The following is a 19890-nucleotide window of genomic DNA, read 5'->3' as shown; positions in this document are numbered from 1 at the left end:
CATGGAAAATCAAGATCAAAACAGATAATGCATGCAAGACACCAAACTTAGAAGTTTGTATACTAGGGACAATAACAATTTGAAGAATACATATGGAAAACAACAAAAGACACCAAATAGGAGAATTTAAAGATCAGAACAAAGAAAATCATCAAGAACAACTTGAAGATCAATGAAGAACACAAGAACATACTTTCGAAAAAATGCAAGAAGACTAAAGACATGCAATTGACACCAAACTTAAAATTTGACACTAGACTCAAACATGAAGCACAAAAAATATTTTTGATTTTATGATTTTGTTAAATTTTTTTGTATTTTTTTCGAAAATTATTTGGAAAAAGAAAATAAGGAATTCAAAATTCTTAATGAGATTTTCAGGAATCATGCAATGTTAGTCTAAAACTCCGGTTCAGGAATTAGACATGGCTTACTAGCCAGCCAAGCTTTCAGTGAAAGCTTCGGTCCAAAACGCTAGACATGGCCAATGGCCAGCCAAGCTTTAGCAGATCATTACATTGAACAGCAAGATTGATAGAAATCAACAAGCTCTTGTGATGATAAGTTGAAACCTCAGTCCAAAAGATTAGACATGGCTTCACAGCCAGCCAGACTTCAACAGATCATCATGAAACTCTAGAATTCATTCTTAAAAATTTTGAAGAACATAGAATAATTTATTTATTTTTTTCTTTTTTGAAAATTTTTTCGAAAATAAAAATAATAAAAACAAAAAGCTAAAAATTAAAATAAAATTACCTAATCTGAGCAACAAGATGAACCGTCAGTTGTCCAAACTCGAACAATCCCCGGCAACGACGCAAAAAACTTGGTGCACGAAATCGTGATCTCAACACTTTTCACACAACTCTGCGCAATTTACCAGTAAGTGCACTGGGTCGTCCAAGTAATACCTTACGTGAGTAAGGGTCGATCCCACGGAGATTGTCAGCTTGAAGCAAGCTATGGTCATCCTTGTAAATCTCAGTCAGGCAGATTCAAATGGTTATGGGATTTTGATAATTAAGATATAAATAAAACAGAAAATAAGATAGAAGTACTTATGTAATTCATTGGTGGGATTTCAGATAAGCGTATGAAAATGCTTTGTTCATTCTGAACCTCTGATTTCCTATTGCCTTCATCCAATCATTCTTACTCCCTTCCATGGCAAGCTGTATGTTGGAGGATCACCGTTGTCAATGGCTACCATCCGTCCTCTCAGTAAAAATGGTCCAAATGCGCTGTCACCGCACGGCTAATCATCTGTTGGTTATCACTCATGTTGGAATAGGATCCATTAATCCTTTTGCGTCTGTCACTACGCTCAACACTCGCGAGTTTGAATCTCGTCACAGTCATCCCTTCCCAGATCCTACTCGGAATACCACAGACAAGGTTTAGACTTTTCGGATCTCAGGAATGACCGCCAATAATTCTAGCCTATAACACGAAGGTTCTAATCTTAGATTAGAAACCCAAGAGATATGCACTCAAGCTATTGCAGATAGAACAGAGGTGGTTGTCTGGCACGCGTTCATAGGTGAGAATGATGATGAGTGTCATAGATCATCACATTCATTAGGTTGAAGTGCGAGTGAATATCTTGGAATAAGAATAAGCTTGAATTGAATAGAAAAACAATAGTACTTTGTATTAATTCATGAGGAACAACAGAGCTCCAAACCTTAATCTATGGGGTGTAGAAACTCCACCGTTGAAAATACATAAGTGAAAATAGGGTAGACATGGCCGAGTGGCCAGCCTCCCATGGAGGTCTCAGAACATAAAAGTTACATAAAATGTTCCAGAGATGATCCGAAGATGAAATACAATAGCAAAAGGTCCTATTTATAGAAAACTAGTAACGTAGGGGTTACAGAAATGAGTAAATAATGCAGAAATCCACTTCCGGGCCCACTTGGTGTGTGCTTGAACTGAGCATTGAAGCTTTCACATGTAGAGACTTTTCTTGGAGTTAAACACCAGCTTTGGTGCCAGTTTGGGCGTTTAACTCTAGCTTTTATGCCAGTTCTGGCGTTTAACGCCAGAATAGGATAGAAAGTTGGCGTTTAAACGCCAGTTTGCATTATCAAAACTTGGGAAAAGTATAGAATATTATATATTGCTGGAAAGCTCAGGATGTCTACTTTCCAACGCATTTAAGAGCGTGCTAATTGGGATTCTGTAGCTCCATAAAATCCACTTCGAGTACAGGGAGGTCAGAATCCAACAGTATCTGCAGTCCTTTTTCAACCTCTGAATCAGATTTTTGCTCAGGTCCCTCAATTTCAACCAGAAAATACCTGAAATCACAGAAAAACACACAAACTCATAGTAAAGTTCAGAAATATAATTTTTATTTAAAAACTAATAAAAATATAATAAAAATTAACTAAAACATATTAAAAACTACCTAAAAGCAATGCCAAAAAGCGTATAAATTATCCGCTCATCATTGATCAAAAGAGTTATGAGGGAGAAGCTTCAAACTGAATTCTATGATCCCTTTTCCAAGGCTCACATAGAGATTCAAGTAGATCCAAATCCCCTTTCGATAAGTGAATGGATCTATGAAGCACAAAAGCTTTCCCTTAGCTACAACAAGCAGATTGAAAAGAAGAAGAAGAATTGCATTAATTCATTGGAATTACAATAGAGCTCCTCCCCCTAATGATTGGGGGTTTAGTTGGTCATTGCTCTGAATCCACTTGAAAGAAATTGAAATTGCATAAAAGTAAACTAAACTAAGAATACAAGCAAATGTAAATGTGCAGTAAGTATGTAAAACTAAAAGTCTCTCCAAAAGCTCCCTAATGAGTTCAAAACTTCTTCTATTTATAAAGCTTTCCCCAAATTCTTCCTTTCTTGTACTTGGGCCTTTGGACTTTCCATTCTTGTGCTTGAATCTGAGGCTGGGTGATGAGCGTGAAAAGTGAGCGCCACTTAGCGTGCGTACGCACCAGGGGCTGTGCGTACGCTTCTTTGCAATTTTTACCCTTTGTGCGTGAACATCAAGGGTCGTGTGTATGTACAAGTCCCAATTTCCTCTTGGATTACTCATCATTTACGCTCATTTGTGAGCTTGGGAATGAGCGCTGGTGTGAGCGCTGGTACCTTTCAGGAGAGTGCTACGCTCTTTTACGAGCGTCAACCAGGGAGCGTGACTTTAGCCTTCATTTTCTTCATTAGTGACTTATCGAAGACGCTCTCTAGGGAGCATTGGTGCGAGCGCCAGTTGCAAGCGTTGCTCCTCCCTGGAGAGCGCTACGCTCTTTCAAGAGCGCCCTTATAGAGCGTGGCCTTTGGTATTGCTTGTGACAAGGTGTCAAGGCATATGTCAAGTGTGGTGAGTGCTAGGGGAGGTAGAGCACTCCAGTAAGCTTGCTAGAAACACTGGAACGAGCAAGGGCAAGGGGTGAGTGTGGTGTGTGTGAGTGGTGCTCCCCTAGAGGGCGCTGGTGTGAGCACTAGAGGGAGTGCCCTGCGAGCGTGCATGTGTGTGTGTTGTAGCGCTCCCCTAGAGAGCACTGGTGCGAGTGCTGGAGGGAGTGCCTGTACATGCATGCGCATGTGTGTGTGTTGTGGCGCTCCTCTAGAGAGCACTGGTGCGAGTGCTGGAGGGAGCGCCATAGTGTATGTAGTGTGATGTGTGTGTGTGTGTGTGTGTTGTGGAGTGTAGCGCTCTTGAGTGACCGTGTGCTTTTTTTTGCTGTGAGTGTGTGTGTGTCGCTCCCTAGTGAGCACCAAGCAGAGCGTGGAGTGAGTGAGGTCTTTTGGAAGAGGGACGCTCGCTGGGGAGAGCGCTGGCAAGAGCACTGGAGTGAGTGCTCCCTTGTGTGTGCATGTGTGTGTAGTGTGTGGCGCTCCCTAGTGAGCGCTGGAGTGAGCGCTAAGGAAAGCGTGATGCATGTTTGGTATGTGGTGTGTGCATGTGTGGTGTGTGGTGTGCTGTGTGTGCAAGGTATGTGGCGCTCCCTAGTGAGCGCTGATACAAGCGCTAGGGAGAGCGCTAGTGGTGTGAGTGATGGGTGTGTTGTGACAAGGCTTGGGGCATGGTGATGTCGTGAAAATACTACAAGAAAAAAGGTCTATGGCCACACTTTTTTCTTGTCATGCTTTTAGTGGTCTATGGCCACACTTTTATGAGGGTGGCAATTGATTACAGATTTAGCCATGTTTTTTCTTGTTACGCTTAAAAAGCGTGGCGAAAAGGGTCTATGGCCACGCTTTTATGAGAGTGGCAATTGATTCGAGATGTAGCCACGCTTTTTTTTGCAACGCTTAAAAAGTGTGGCTATAGAGAGAAACAGGCACGCTTTTAAAGCGTGGCGATAGAATTTTATTATAGTGACGTTTTAAAAACGTGGCCGTTTCTTGTAATTTTTTTAGCACGCTTCAAAAGCATGGCCAAAAGGTTTCCAAAAAAAAAATTTATTGTGTGTATGAGTGAGAATGGACTAACAAAACCCTTGTTCCCCCATTCCCCTAACCCTAATTCACGCAGTAGCAGTGCCTCGCTCTCTCCCTCCTTTTCTTCATTCGAGCACTCCTCCTCCATCCTTCTCACGCAGACACTTAGGACGGCAGCAGCAGTGGTGAGTTTGTCGTCTCTCTCATGGCGCCTTCGCGAGTCCTAGCTACGGCGTCGCCTTGCTCTTCTCCCGCTTCTTCTTCTTCTCCTTCTTCACCGTTGCATCTTTGTCTTCCCAAGCCGCCCATTCCCTCTTTGCTTTCCGGTGTTGCTGCCGTTTTAGCTTCTGCTACGTTACCAAATGGCACCATTTTGAAGAGGAAGAGGCCTACTAGGCTTGATATACCTGTTAGCTCATTGGCCTTTGGGATTCCGCCCACACCCTCTGCTGCAGCGCCACGTGATGTTGTGGAGGAGGAGCGTGATGCCTTCTCAGTTTATTGCAAGAGAGGGAGGAGAGAGTACGTAGAAGATCGCTACTCTGCTGCTGATAACCTTCGCAGACAACAAAAACTGGTAACAAAATTTTACTTTTTCTTTTTAACTTGTTTCTGAAATTTTTTAATTTGTTTCTTTTTAATTTTCTAAAGCTAATTAGTTTTTGACGTAATTTAGATTATAGATTACGTTATTATCATTGTTTAAATTGGAAGTATGAAAATTAATTTTTAACGTTCTTCAATCTGGTGTGTTGAAGGATGTATGTGCATTTAATAATTCTTATGAAGTGAAAAATTAGAAAAGGAATTAGTCTTTTGATGGTTATGCAGATGATGGCATGGCGATTATGATGCCATTTCAATGCCCTGAGGTGGAGGTGCTGGGTTTTACCACCATTTTTGGTAATGTTGCTACCACAGATGCCACCCAGAATGCTTTGCTTTTGGTATGTGTTTTCTAGCTTCCAATTTTTCCATGATAATAACACCTTTTTTTAATATGTTTCTTGAACATGTTCTTGATTTGTGTTTTCACTATGCAAAAAGGATAGTGTGAGATCGCAGGCCGTCAAAATCTTCCTGTTGCAGAGGGTTCCCCTGAGCCATTGAAGCTAACTATTTAATATTTAGTTTGACCTTGTTCATTGTTTGGTCAAATTAAGTTTTAGAATTGTTGCAGCAGGTTTGATATATTTTTGTCTAGCAGCACAGGATTGAAACAAACCCAATCATCTTCACTGCATTGTGTTGTGACTTACACTGAGTTTTTCTTGAAATGTTAACACACACTTATATATTATATTGGGTCACTGATTCTTGCTTGATTCACTTGTCAAATCGATTTTATGTATCAAGATAGTTGATTAAGTAATAAAGAATAAAGTCTTACTTATTATATTGGCTCACTGATTCTTGCTTGATTCACATATATATTATATTGGCCCACTTATTATATTGAGTACTTCTTTGTGAAATATATTATCAATGCCTTTATTTTGTTGCAGTTTGTGGTGTTCTATGTATGTGCACTTGATCAATTGATGAACTTGAAAATTAAAAGTTCAGGTGGCCATCAGCACCAATTGATGAACTCTTAAATATTTTGCCCCCATTCATTGTGAAGTGTCGTAATTGATGCCTCGATCATTATATTATTCATCGTAAGGAGTTTTTCTTAATTATAAGGAGTTTCTTACTTATTATATTCACTTACTCATTGTGTTTGTTTCTGAATAATGTCTCTTATTTATTGTTAGATAGCTTTTATTCCTTTTATTGTAAGTATGATGATGAAATTATTAACTTTTATTTATTCATATGTGACTTTTTTTCCTTGAACATTTACATGGCCATATTATTTCAATTTTGTTGGCTTTTTAACTCAATATAAGATTTAAAAAATGTTACTTGACGTTTTGCAATCAACTCACATGTATCTTGTTTAAAAGTAAAATTAAATTATTGAATCTATCAACATAAAGCCATACCTTGGTTTCCTGTTGCTAGAAGACTGGTATAAACATCTTTTAAATTCAGGTTTGTTGCATTTGACTATGAATATGACCTGTTATCTTTTTTTTCTTTCTTTCTTTCTTTCTTTCTTTTATTTTTATTTTATTTTATTTTTGCATTGCCTATATTACATGTTAACTCTGTTTATGTTGGCATGTCTATATATTTGTGCTTTCAACTTGATAGGTTGAAGGACCCTATGATTTTTTTTTCTTTTGCTTGTCTCCACTACTTATATCTTTCCTCTTCTGGATTACATTCTTTTAACTTCTTAATAAACCACTATTTTATGATTCATCTTGAGCTAATTTGAGTGATTTTTATCAACTCTTTACTCACTTATTCATGTAAAATTGTATGTTTTATATTTTCCTTCCTAATTTTGTGCTATGATTGAAAACATGTTTCCTTGGTCTTAATTTAGCTATGTTTAATCCTCCCTTATTACCATTCGATGTCGTGATATGTGTGTTAAGTAATTTCAGAGATTATAGGGTAGGAATGGCTCAGAGGATGGAAAGGAAGCATGCAAAAGTGGAAGGAATACAAGAAGTTGAAGGAACTGCAAAGCTATCAGCCCTGACCTCTTCGCACTCAAACGGTCATAACTTGAGCTACAGAGGTCCAAATGAAGCGGTTCCAGTTGCATTGTTCCTTAGGATTTCAACTTAGGATTAGGATTAGGATTAGGATTTCAACTTCTTCTCACGTTCAATGTTCCTTTAAATTAGGATTCTTATATTTTCATTTATTCCATAGTATTTTTCCATTTAAATTTTATTGTTTATTTAATTGCTTCTAATTTTATTTCAATTATCATCTCTACTCTTTTATATCTTTATTCCTTATTCAGAGTTACAATTGGAAAGCTTTTATGACATTATTAATGCAAAGAGTATTTTTCTATTTACCTCATTATTTGTTTGATTATCTTCAAGTATTTATTTAGTCATTTATTATGTTAAATTGGAATCCATGTCAATGGAGTAGATTTTCCACTTGACATGGGGTTGATTAAAAGGAGACACTTGAGTTGGAATGCTCAAGTGCTTAGTTAAATTGGACATTGTTGGCTAATTCTATATCTACTAACGCTAGACCTTCCCAAGGAAAAGGACTAGGATTTGTGGATAAGAGTCAGTTCAATCACTTGACTTTCCTTTACTCAGTAAGGGTTAACTAAGTGAAAACAATAACCTCTTTACACTACACTTGAGAAGATTCCAACAAGGATAGAACTTCCAATTAATCAAACCCCGGTCAAGGCTTTTTAATTAATTATATAAATTCTCTTTTTAATTTCCACTGCTTTAAATTACAATTATTTATTTTTCTGTTCTCAAACTCAAAATCTTCTCAGAAAAACCCATAACCAATAATAAATACACCTCCCTGCAATTCCTTGAGAGACGACCCGAGGTTTAAATACTTCGGTTATAAATTTTATTGGGTTTTGTTACTTGTGACAACCAAGTTTTTGTACGAAAGGATTCTCTGTTGGTTTAGAAACTATACTTGCAACGTGATTATATTTTTTATAAAATTCTTTACTGACAGAAATCCGATCGTCAAAATGGCGCTGTTGCCAGGGAATTGCAAACGTGTGCCTTATTACTGGTTATTGTAAATATTTTATTTTGCTTGTTTATTTGTTTTTATTTTTGTTTTTTTAATTTTCATTAGCTACTATGAGTTCTCACCCCGTCGCTTTGAGTTTGGTTCGAATATTGTTGAAAGGAATGGAAGCTATAACAAGAGCATGCATCAAGGTCAAAACAATCATATATGGAAGGAGCCACGAGGATCTAATCAACCCTTTCGGTGACAACACCTTCCAAAATACCATGGACAACGACCATTCTACAATGCATGCCAAGACAATAGATATGGTGGTCCTTCTCGTGACAACCAACCTCCACCAAATTACTATGGTCAAAAGCCATTCCAGGGAGCGTACCAAGATGATGAATATGGTGGACCCCCTTACCAACAAGTCCCACCATATGCTTATGAACCACCTCCTCAACACAACTCTGGACCACCATACTCACAAGCCCCCTACTTCCAAACACCATCACATGATTCTAACCCTTACCCACTATATCAACCACCCTATGAGCTATATGAGCCATACATAGATCCACCCCAATTCCAACCCAGTTACTCCCAAGGACCACCACCTCCATATAAACCACATCCATATCTATCAATCGAAGAGCCTTATGATCCTACTTATGATATCCGAGCAGAACAAGAGTCAAGGGATCGTCTCAAGGAAACAATGGATCAATTTCAAGCAACCCTGCGTCAATTGGACCGAGTGGTAAATCGAATAGCACCCGAAGCTTTCATGGCTAAAGAATCTCAACTTGAGAACAAGGAATTGAAGTGTGCTGTGCAACAAGTAGAAAAGATGGAGAGTGATGAATCACCCTCTTATCATGAACCTTTTCTCCCAAGTAATGAGCCCTCATATCCACCTCAACCTTCAATGCATGACACTCTTGGTGTTCTTCTTCAAGGGCAAAGAGAGATGAAACGGGGAGTACTAGAATTCGTGACTGCCTTGACCGAGATAGTAAATCAATTAGCTTTCCAACATCTGAGCACTCAAACTACTCCCATGGCTACGTGTGGAGTATCAAAAGAAGAACGTAGCATGAAGGAGATACTAGAAACTCCGGTGAACAATGAGGAACATGGCTTTGTATTAGAACAAGTGGAGGAAGCCATAATAGTTATTGAAGAAGAAGTGGTTGAAGATTTAGAAAATGCTGAACCTCCATGAGAATCTAGAATTGTAGAGTACTCCTCCAATAAGATTGAAATTAATGTCAAGAAGGCCAATGCACAACCTCCATGGCATATTCCTTATGTAGACTTGGATGGGATAGATCAAGAAGTAAGTTCCCTTTGTGATAAAGATCATGCATCAAGTCTTCCTAGTGATAAATCTACATTCGCAAATGAACTCCTTGAATATGAAGATTATTCTCTGATTGAGTCTGAGAATAATGTGGAAGCAGAAATCCTTAGAAAAGGGAAGACGGGAGTTGAGTACGCTTTGTCAAGAACGTTGGAGACTTCTCCACCTAGGTTGTCGTCTACTCCTTCACTTGAGTGGGTAAAACTTATCTCTGTTCGTCTTCCTATCCCACTTGAGTACGGTATTCTTGAAACGGACGGCCAACTCAGGAAGCTTTGTGGCATAAAGCGTAAGAAGAGACTGTTTAGTGGTTGGAGTTACAAATCAAGGCTCATACAAGTTGATATTTCAAGGGCTAGATGTAAGGGCTTAACTGGTGATAATTTGGTTAGATCTAAAAGAAGAGTTTGGTACTCCGTAGAGAATTCAGATTGCTTACCATCCGGATGAAATCATCATGTTCTACTTGAAGACGGGTGCAGAAACAAGATTTGGGATCTAGGCATATATGAGGATCCACTTTGGGAGCTCAAGACTTGTGAAGAACTCCCTCAAGGCTTGGCAAATTCACTTGAGAATAATGAAGATTATTGGAAGTCCAAGCATTGGTGGCAGTTTCAGAATGAGTTCAAGCACAAGCCTTCATGACAAAGAGCTCAACAAATGTCCAACTTAAGGACTTTAACTAAAAGTGCTAGGTGGGAGACAACCCAACATGGTATAATCGTTCTTTTTCAATCTTAGTTTTATTTTATTTCATTTTATTCTTAATTTTATTTTATTCTAATTTTCTTAGTAATCATTTATAATATTGATACGCACAAAACTTGTCTCTCAACAAATTTTCTTCGGCAAGTGTATCGAATTTGTCGTCAAGTAAAAACTCACAATAGAGTGAGGTCGAATCCCACAGAGATTGATTGATCAAGCAACTTTAATTAGAGGAATGTTCTAGTTGAGCAAACCAGAATTTGATTTGAGATTTGCAGAAAATTAAATGGCGGGAGAGTAAATAGCAGAAACAGTAAATGCTAGAAATAAAGAGCTGAATGTAAATGGCGGAAAGTAAATTGCAGAATCTTAAACGGGAATGGGGTAATTGCTCATAAAAGTAAATGGCAGAAATTAAAGAGAATGGGTAAAATCAGAAATGGGGAGTTCATTGGGCTCAGGAGATGTTGCATTCTCTGGATCAAGTTCATTTTAATCTCTTCCTCAATCAATGCATTCATTGATCTCCTTGGCAATCTTAAGTGATCGAATTCCAATTTCTTGGTAATTCAATCTCTCAAATTTTGATCAAATGCCAATTCCTTGGTCAATTGCTCATGAGAAGAGATGAAGTATGGTCACTGATTATACCACATGCATTTCCCAAATCAAGTGTTGGTAGGATTATAGTCACATATCCATCCAAACCCAATTTGGTCCAGCATGAGAAAGCATTTCTAGCATGATCTCTTCATTCCTCTTTCAAGGTTCAGAAGAGATCCAAGTATGAATAGCTTCTTTTCCAAGATAACTACCCAATTGGATGAAGATCGAAAGCTTTCAAGTAAAATCAAGAGAAAAGATAGAAGAAGGAGAATGAAAACTAATATTGATCCATCAAATTACAACAGAGCTCCCTAACCCAATGAAAGGGGTTTAGTTGTTCATAGCTCTGGAAAATGAAAACCAAGATGGAGAATACATGATGAAAGTAAAACTAGAAGTGCAGAGAAAGTAAAATACAGAGAGTAGTTCTATGCCAAAGGCTCCCTAACTAATTCAAAGCTACTCCTATATATACTGCTCTTCTCATCTTCTAGTTGGCTCTTCAAGTCTTGGGTATGGGCCTCTGAATCTTGGGTTTGAAGCAGTTATCCTTTTCATTGTGCTTAGCTTTGCTTGCAGAGAGAAAAGGTGAAGTAGGCAGGGAGTTTGACTCAGGACGTTAGTGGTGTCAACGTTAAGTGAAAGTGTGGGTTCGAGAAGGTTAGTGATAATCACCTTTTTCACTAACGTTCCTAACCCAAATATGATCACATTGACTTCAACGTTAGTGGCACTAACGTGACAACTAACGTTGCCTCTTGGTCCTTCGCACACGTTATTGGGACTTACCTTTCCCAATAACGTGGAGAGTCCTCCCTTATCCCTACGTTAGAGTCCACATTAACTAGGTTAACGTGACTTCTAACGTAGCAGTGCCAATTCTTCGAGAACGTTAGTGTCACTTACCTTTGTCACTAACGTTCCAATGTGCCCCTTTCTCACGTTAGAGTCTACGTCAACTAGGTTAACATGGCTTCTAACGTAGTAATGCTAGCCATCCCCAACGTTAGTGACAAAGGTGAGTGTCACTAACGTTTGCTCATCATCTCTTTTATACGCTTTTTGGGGTTAATTTCATATAGTTTTTAGTATGTTTTAGTTAGTTTTTAGTTTATTTTCATTAGTTTCTAGGAAAAATTCATATTTCTGGGCTTTACTATGAGTTTGCGTATTTTTCTGTAATTTCAAGTATTTTCTGGCTGAAATTGAGGGAGCTGAGCAAAAATTTGATTCAGGCTGAAAAAGGACTGCTGATGCTGTTAGATCCTGACCTCTCTGCACTCGGAATGGAATTTCTGGAGCTACAGGAGTCCAATTGACGCGCTTCCAATTTCGTTGGAAAGTAGACATCCAGGGCTTTCCAGAAATATTTAATAGTCCATACTTTGCTCAAGGATAGATGATGTAAACTGGCGTTAAACACCAGTTCCATGTTGCAGTCTGGCGTCCAGTGCCAGAAACACGTTACAAGTTGGAGTTCAACGCCAGAAACAGGTTACAGCCTGTCGTTGAATGCCCAAAACAGCCCAGGCACGTGAGAAGCTTTAGTCTCAGCCCCAGCACACACTAAGCGGGCCCCAGAAGTGGATTTCTGCACTATCTATCATAGTTTACTCATTTTCTGTAAACCTAGGTCACTAGTTTAGTATTTAAACAACTTTTAGAGATTTATTTGGTATCTCATGACATTTTTAGATCTAAACTTTGTACTCTTTGACAGCATGAGTTTCTAAAATCCATTGTTGGGGGTGAGGAGCTCTGCTGTGTCTCGATGAATTAATGCAAGTATTTCTGTTTTCCATTCAAACATGCGTGTTCCTATCTAAGATATCCATTCGCACTTCAACATGAATATGATGAACGTGACAATCATCATCATTCCCCCACGAACGCGTGCCTGACAACCACTTCCGTTCCACCGTAGAATGAATGAATATCTCTTGGATCTCTTAATCAGACTCTTCGTGGTATAAGCTAGATTGATGGCAGCATTCAAGAGAATCCGGAAAGTCTAAACCTTGTCTGTGGTATTCCGAGTAGGATTCAGGGGTTGAATGACTGTGACGAGCTTCAAACTTGCGAGTGCTGGACGTAGTGACAGACGCAAAAGGATAGCAAATCCTATTCCGATACCATTGAGAACCTGCAGATGATTAGCCGTGCGGTGACAGCGCACCTGGACCCTTTTCACTGGAAGGATGGATGGTAGCCACTGACAATGGTGATCCACCAACACACAGCTTGCCATAGGAGGACTTGCATGCGTGAATCAGAAAAAAGAGGAAAGCAGAATTTCAGAAGACAAAGTATCTCCAAAACTCCAACATATTCTCCATCATTGCATACAAGTATAATTTGTGTTCTGCCCTTTTTACTTTTTACAATTCAAACTAAAAATTATTATTGATATTATATCCTGACTAAGAGTTACGAGATAACCATAGCTTGCTTCAAGCCAACAATCTCCGTGAGATCGACCCTTACTCACGTAAGGTATTACTTGGATGATCCAGTGTACTTGCTGGTTAGTTGTGCGAAATTGTAAGAGAGTAATGTGAACATTGACATCACAATTTCGTGCACCAAGTTTTTGGCACTGTTGCCGGGGATTGTTTGAGTTTGAACAACTGACGGTGAATCCTGTTGCTTAGATTAGGAAAATTTTGTCTTTTGGGTCAGAGTCTTTTATATTCTTTTCTAAAAAAAAAAATTATAATATTTTTTTCTTAGTTATTAAAAATACTTTTTCAAAACAAGTGTTACATTTACTGCCTGATGGGATATTTTTTGTGGAAAAACGAATTTCTCCAAAACACACAAAACTAACCGGCAAGTGCACCGGGTCGCATCAAGTAATAATAACTCACGGGAGTGAGGTCGATCCCACAGGGATTGAAGGATTGAGCAATTTTAGTTTAGTGGTTGATTTAGTCAAGCAAATCAAGATTTGGTTGAGAAATTTGTGATTTGCAAAATTTAAATTGCATAGAAAGTAAAGGGAATGGGTAATTGGCATGAAATTAAAGAGAACTGAAATTTAAAGTGCTGAATCTTAAAGAACAAGAAATTTTCCAGCTTTTTGCTTCCTGGTTCATTTGCAATTAATCCAAAAGTTTGAGCTAAAGTTTGAGGCAAACTTTTGCTCAAACTTTTTGTCCTCTCTTCCTCTTAACCATTCCTTCTTGCTTCAACCTTTCTCCCAGCTTTCTTCACCTATCATTAATCAACCAAACACATCAAAGCTATGCTCAAAATCATGAGATATTCATTCTTTCATAATATGTGACAGTTATAGCATAAAACCTCATGAAATAGCAAGAATTCATACATGGTTGATTAAATCAAAGGAAACATAAAAATCTACCCAATTGGCTTGCTTTTGGCTCAAGAAAGTGCATAAAGTTATACAGGAGCACTTGCTGTCCTGGCTTGAATTCCTTCTTTGTGATCTTCTTGTCATGCCACCTCTTAGCTCTTTCCTTGTATATCTTAGCACTCTCATAAGCTTCTATCCTGAATTCAACTAACTCATTCAGTTGCAGCAACCTTTTTTCTCCTGCATCTTGGGAATCAAGGTTGAGGAGTTTAGTGGCCCAAAAAGCTCTGTGTTCAAGCTCTACAGGGAGGTGGCAGGATTTGCCATAAAATAGCTGAAAGGGTGACTTGCCAATAGGAGTTTTGAAAGCTGTCCTATATGCCCATAATGCATCTTCTAGCTTCCTAGCCCAATCTTTTCTTGTGCTTCCCACTGTTTTCTCTAGGATCTTCTTTAATTTCCTATTTGCTAGTTCAGCCTGGCCATTAGTCTGAGGGTGGTAAGGTGTAGCCACTTTATGGATTACTCCATATTTGTGGAGGAGCTTCTCCATCTGTTTGTTGCAAAAGTGACTACCACCATCGCTGACAAGACTCTTGGGCACTCCATATCTTGTGAAAATGTGCTTTTTAAGGAATTGGAGGACAATCTGTGCATCACAGGTGGTCGTAGCTATGGCTTCCACCCACTTTGAGACATACTCCACTGCGACTAAGATATATCTGAAAGAATAGGAAGGGGGAAAGGGCCCCATGAAATCAATTCCCTATAGATCAAATAATTCCAGTTCCAAGATGAAGTTTTGAGGCATCTCATTCCTTCTTATTAATCCTCCTGCTTTCTGGCATTCATTACATTGGTGAACATATTCTCTAGCATCCTTGAAGATAGTTGGCCAATAGAAGCCGCTCTGCAATATCTTTGCAGCTGTTTTCTCTGGGCCAAAGTGTCCACCATAAGCTGAACCATGGCAGTGCCACAGGATATCCCTTATTTCACTCTCAGGGATACACCTTCTAATTACTCCATCAGAACATCTCTTGAACAGGAAGGGTTCATCCCAAAAGAATTTCTTTCCCTCATTGATTAACTTCTTCACTTGTTGCTTAGAAAAATCTTGAGGCATCTTTCTTCCCACTTTGTAGTTTGCTATGTCAGCAAACCAAGGTGCTTGCTGGATCTGCAAAAGGTGCTCATCTGGGAAGCTTTCGTTCATGGGCTGAGATGCTTGTTGAATTGTTTCATGTGGTAGCCTCGACAAATGGTCAGCAACCCGGTTTTCAGTGCCCTTCCTGTCTCTTACCTCAATGTCAAACTCTTGTAAGAGCAATATCCACCTGATAAGTCTTGGTTTAGCATCCTGTTTTGACATCAAATACTTAAGTGCAGCATGGTCAGTATAAACCACAACTTTGGATCCTATCAAGTATGATCTAAACTTATCAAAAGCATAAACTACAGCTAGCAACTCCTTCTCCGTTGTGGTGTAATTTCTTTGGGCCTCATTCAACACTTTACTTGCATAATATATGACATGATGTAAGTTTCCCTTCTTTTGCCCAAGTACAGCACCAATTGCAAGGTCACTTGCATCACACATGAGTTCAAAGGGTAACTCCCAATCTGGAGGTGTGATGATTGGTGCTGTTGTGAGTCTGTTTTTTAAAGTTTCAAAGGCTTGCTGGCAGTTTTCATCAAAAATAAAAGGGTTATCAAGCATTAATAGATTACTCAAAGGTTTAGCTATTTTTGAAAAATCCTTGATAAACCTTTTGTAGAATCCGGCATGCCCCAAGAAACTTCTAACAGATTTCACATTAATTGGTGGAGGGAGTTTTTCTATGATTTCAACCTTTGCCTTATCAACCTCTATCCCTTTTCTTGAAACATTATGGCCAAGAACAATCCCTTCGGGTACCATGAAATGGCATTTCTCCCAGTTCAAAACTAAATTAGTTTCTTGACACCTTTTCAAAACAAGGGTTAAATGGTTTAGGCAAGCATTGAAATTATCACCAAAAATAGAGAAGTCATCCATGAAGACTTCTAAAAACTTTTCGACCATATCAGAGAAAATGGAGAGCATACACCTTTGAAATGTGGCAGGGGCGTTGCAAAGCCCAAAGGGTATCCTCCGGTATGCAAAGACTCCAAATGGACATGTAAAGGCAGTCTTCTCTTGGTCCTTGGGGTCCACCACGATTTGATTATACCCAGAATATCCGTCCAAAAAGCAATAATAGTCATGGCCGGCCAACCTTTCCAGCATCTGATCAATGAATGGGAGAGGGAAATGGTCCTTCCTGGTGGCATCATTCAATCTTCTATAGTCTATGCACATCCTCCACCCAGTCACTGTTCTAGTAGGGATCAACTCATTCTTCTCATTAGTGATGACCGTCATTCCTCCTTTCTTTGGTACAACTTGAACCGGGCTTACCCATGGGCTGTCAGATATTGGGAAGATTATCCCTGCATTCCACAACTTCATTACTTCCTTCTGGACAACTTCCTTCATTGTGGGATTTAGCCTTCTTTGTGGTTGAACCACTGGTTTGGAATTATCTTCCAAGAGGATCTTATGCATACACACTGCAGGGCTGATTCCCTTCAGGTCATCAATGGTCCATCCTAAAGCATCTTTGTGAGCTTTGAGTACATCAAGAAGTTCTCCTTCTTCCTTCTTTGTCAAGGATGAATTAATGATTACTGGGAAGCTCTCCGATGTGCCAAGGAATGCATATTTGAGATGGGTGGATAATAGTTTTAGTTCTTGTTTTCGTACTTCTTCCTTTTTGTCTTGTTTTTCATCTTGCTCAATAGAAGTCTCAGCTACTTGTTCTTCTGTTGCCCCTTGATTTTCTTCTTGCTCTTGAGGACTTTCTTCCAGCATTTCTTCCACCAAACTCTCTATCATGTCCACTCTCACATAATCCTCTTGCTCAGGAATGTGTTGCATTGACTTGAAGACGTTTATGACCATTTGTTCATTGTGGACCCTGAAGATCATTTCTCCTTTTTCTACATCAATAGTGGCTCTTGCTGTGGCTAGAAATGGCCTTCCTAAAATGATTGAATTGTTTCCTTCCTCTTCAGTATCCAAAATCACAAAATCTGCTGGGAAAATAAACTCCCCAACCTTCACCAACAGATTTTCCACAATTCCCGTGGGTGTTTTGATTGATCTGTCAGCCATGACCAATGACATCCTGGTGGGTTTAAGCTCTTCTATAGCAAGTTTTCTCATCATTGAGAGAGGCATTAAGTTGATGCTGGCACCAAGGTCACAGAGAGATTTGTTGAGAATTATTCTGCCAATGGTGCATGAGACTACAAAGCTTCCTGAATCCTTGAGTTTTGGTGGAATGCCCCTTTGAATCAAAGCACTGCATTCCTCGGTGAGTAACACGGTTTCCTTCTCAAGCCAACTTCTTTTCTTGTTGATAAGCTCCTTCAAAAACTTGGCATACAGAGGCATTTGCTCAAGTGCTTCAGCAAAAGGAATATTGATTTCCAGCTTTTTGAAAGTCTCAAGGAACTTGTGAAAATGCTGGTCCTTGGTTTCTTTGTTGAACCTCTGGGGATATGGCAGTGGAGGTATGATGCTCTTTCCTGTTGGCTGCTGTCCCTGAGTCACTTCTGTTGAACCGTGTGGCTGGTTGTCTTTCTCTTTGAGTTTCTCAATTCTCTTGTTTGGCATCACAACTTGATCCTTGGCTTCATCTGCCTTTGTTTGCTCCTCCTCTTCTATTGCACTTTTGCTGCTCTCTGCTTGCTTCTTTGTAGTGTCATTATTGCTCATCAATGTTCTCCCACAGCATTTGCAAAGGTATAGGAGGCCAGAACTCTCCTCTGGGGTGGATTGTTATTGTTGTTGTCTGCTCCACCTGGTGGATTGGTTGAATGTTCCTCCATATCTTGGAATTTTTCTTCTGATTCCTCTTCTCCAACAATATTTTTCCCTCTTTCAGCTCTTCTTAACCTTCTAAGAGTTCTTTCGTCTTGTTCATGAAAGATGGGTGTATTTCTTCTTGTACCTGACATACAAGCAGAACATAAGAAACACACAAACCAATGACACTTCAATCTACTGCTAGAATGAAGTTTTAGTTAGCTTAAGTAAAAATTCAAACAGTTAGTGGGTTAATTGAAAATTAAAGGAACAGAAAATAAAAATGCTAGATCTAGATCACCACCTCACTTAATCATTGTCAATCTAATCAATCCCCGGCAACGGCGCCAAAAACTTGATGGGATATCTTGAATTGTAAAGGGAATTGGGAATTGGATTTGCAGAAATTAAACAAGGAAAAGTAAAATTGCAACAAGCAGAGAATTAAAGGATGACTTGGATTGAATCGGATCTAAAACAGAAAAGTAAATGAGCATGGAAAGCAGTAAACAGAGGATGTGAAATTGGAATTCAGATCTCAGGACCCAAGAGACTAGATAACCAAGTCTAGATCTCAATGCCTTCCTAGATCCAACAAGCACAATTGCAAAGGAAATTGTAAATTGCAAAGAAAGTAGATGAAGAAGCAAGTAACCAAAACTGAAATTTAATTAAGCAGAAAATTAAACAAGATCCCAAGGTGAGATTGAAATAGAATTTTTCCAATTCTCCACCCAAGAATCCAAGACAAGAAAAGTAAAGAGTGATGGGCAAGAACAATGAAGAAGAGAGATCAATTCTCCTCCCAAATTCTCTTGAATTAAAACAACAATGCTAGGAAATATAAAAGTGAGCTCTCAGCAAACCGAAAAGAAAGCTATTCTGAAAAACTAAAAGGGAAGCTCCCTAAAAACTTAAATCCTATGCTATTTATACACTTTCTTCAAATGGTCTTCAAGCCTTCAATTGGGCCTTTGCTCTTGATGAAATTGGGTTGATAGAGGCCTTGGTTGATTGCTCTTGGAGTTTGGAGAAGAACCGAATTGAACCGGGTTGGAATCATGAAAGCTTGAGTAAAAGTTGGAGTAAAAGTTGGAGGCTAACTTTTACTCCAACTTTTCACATCAGCCACCCCTCCTTGCTGATACCAACGTTGGGGCAAAAGTTAGGGGTCTAACTTTTGCTCCAACGTTGGCCTCCCCTTGCATACTCATGGCGCCAACGTTAGCCAAATAGTTAGGGGCTAACGTTGGCGCAAACTTTTGCTCATCCAGGGAGAGTTTTTCATGCGCCAACGTTAGCCAAAAAGTTAGGGGCTAACGTTGGCGCAAACTTTTGCTCAAACTTTTTGTCCTCTCTTCCTCCTAACCATTCCTTCTTGCTTCAACCTTTCTCCAAGCTTTCTTCACCTATCATTAATCAACCAAACACATCAAAGCTATGCTCAAAATCATGAGATATTCATTCTTTCATAATATGTGACAGTTATAGCATAAAACCTCATGAAATAGCATGAATTTATACATGGTTGATTAAATCAAAGAAAACATGAAAATCTACCCAATTGGCTTGCTTATGGCTCAAGAAAGTGCATAATTCAATTGAAAACAAAAGAAAAAGGCTAGTGAAACTAGGCTAAGATGACTTGTCATCACAGCCCATTTGGATAGAGCGTTGGTCTGTGATCTTGGTAATTGGGTACCTTCATTTTTAAATTCTTTTTCAAAAATAATTTTTTCTTTAAATCTTGTGCCAAACTTTAAGTTTGGTGTTTTCTTGTTGATTTTTCTTTGGTTTTCGAAAATCTTATTTTGGTTTTCTAAAAATTTTAAGTTTGGTGTTCTTTCTTCATGTTCTTGTGTTCTTGTGAGTCTTAAAAGTGTTCTTAAGTTTTCCTTGTGTCTTGATCTTAAAATTTTTAAGTTTGGTGTTCCTTGGTGTTTTCCCTCCAAAATTTTCGAAAACAAGGAGCATTAGATCTAAAAATTTTAAATCTTGTGCTATCTTATTGTT

This window comes from Arachis ipaensis, chromosome B02 (assembly GCF_000816755.2).
Source record: "Arachis ipaensis cultivar K30076 chromosome B02, Araip1.1, whole genome shotgun sequence".
Lineage (NCBI taxonomy): Eukaryota > Viridiplantae > Streptophyta > Magnoliopsida > Fabales > Fabaceae > Arachis > Arachis ipaensis.
Note: the sequence above shows the minus strand (reverse complement) of the source record.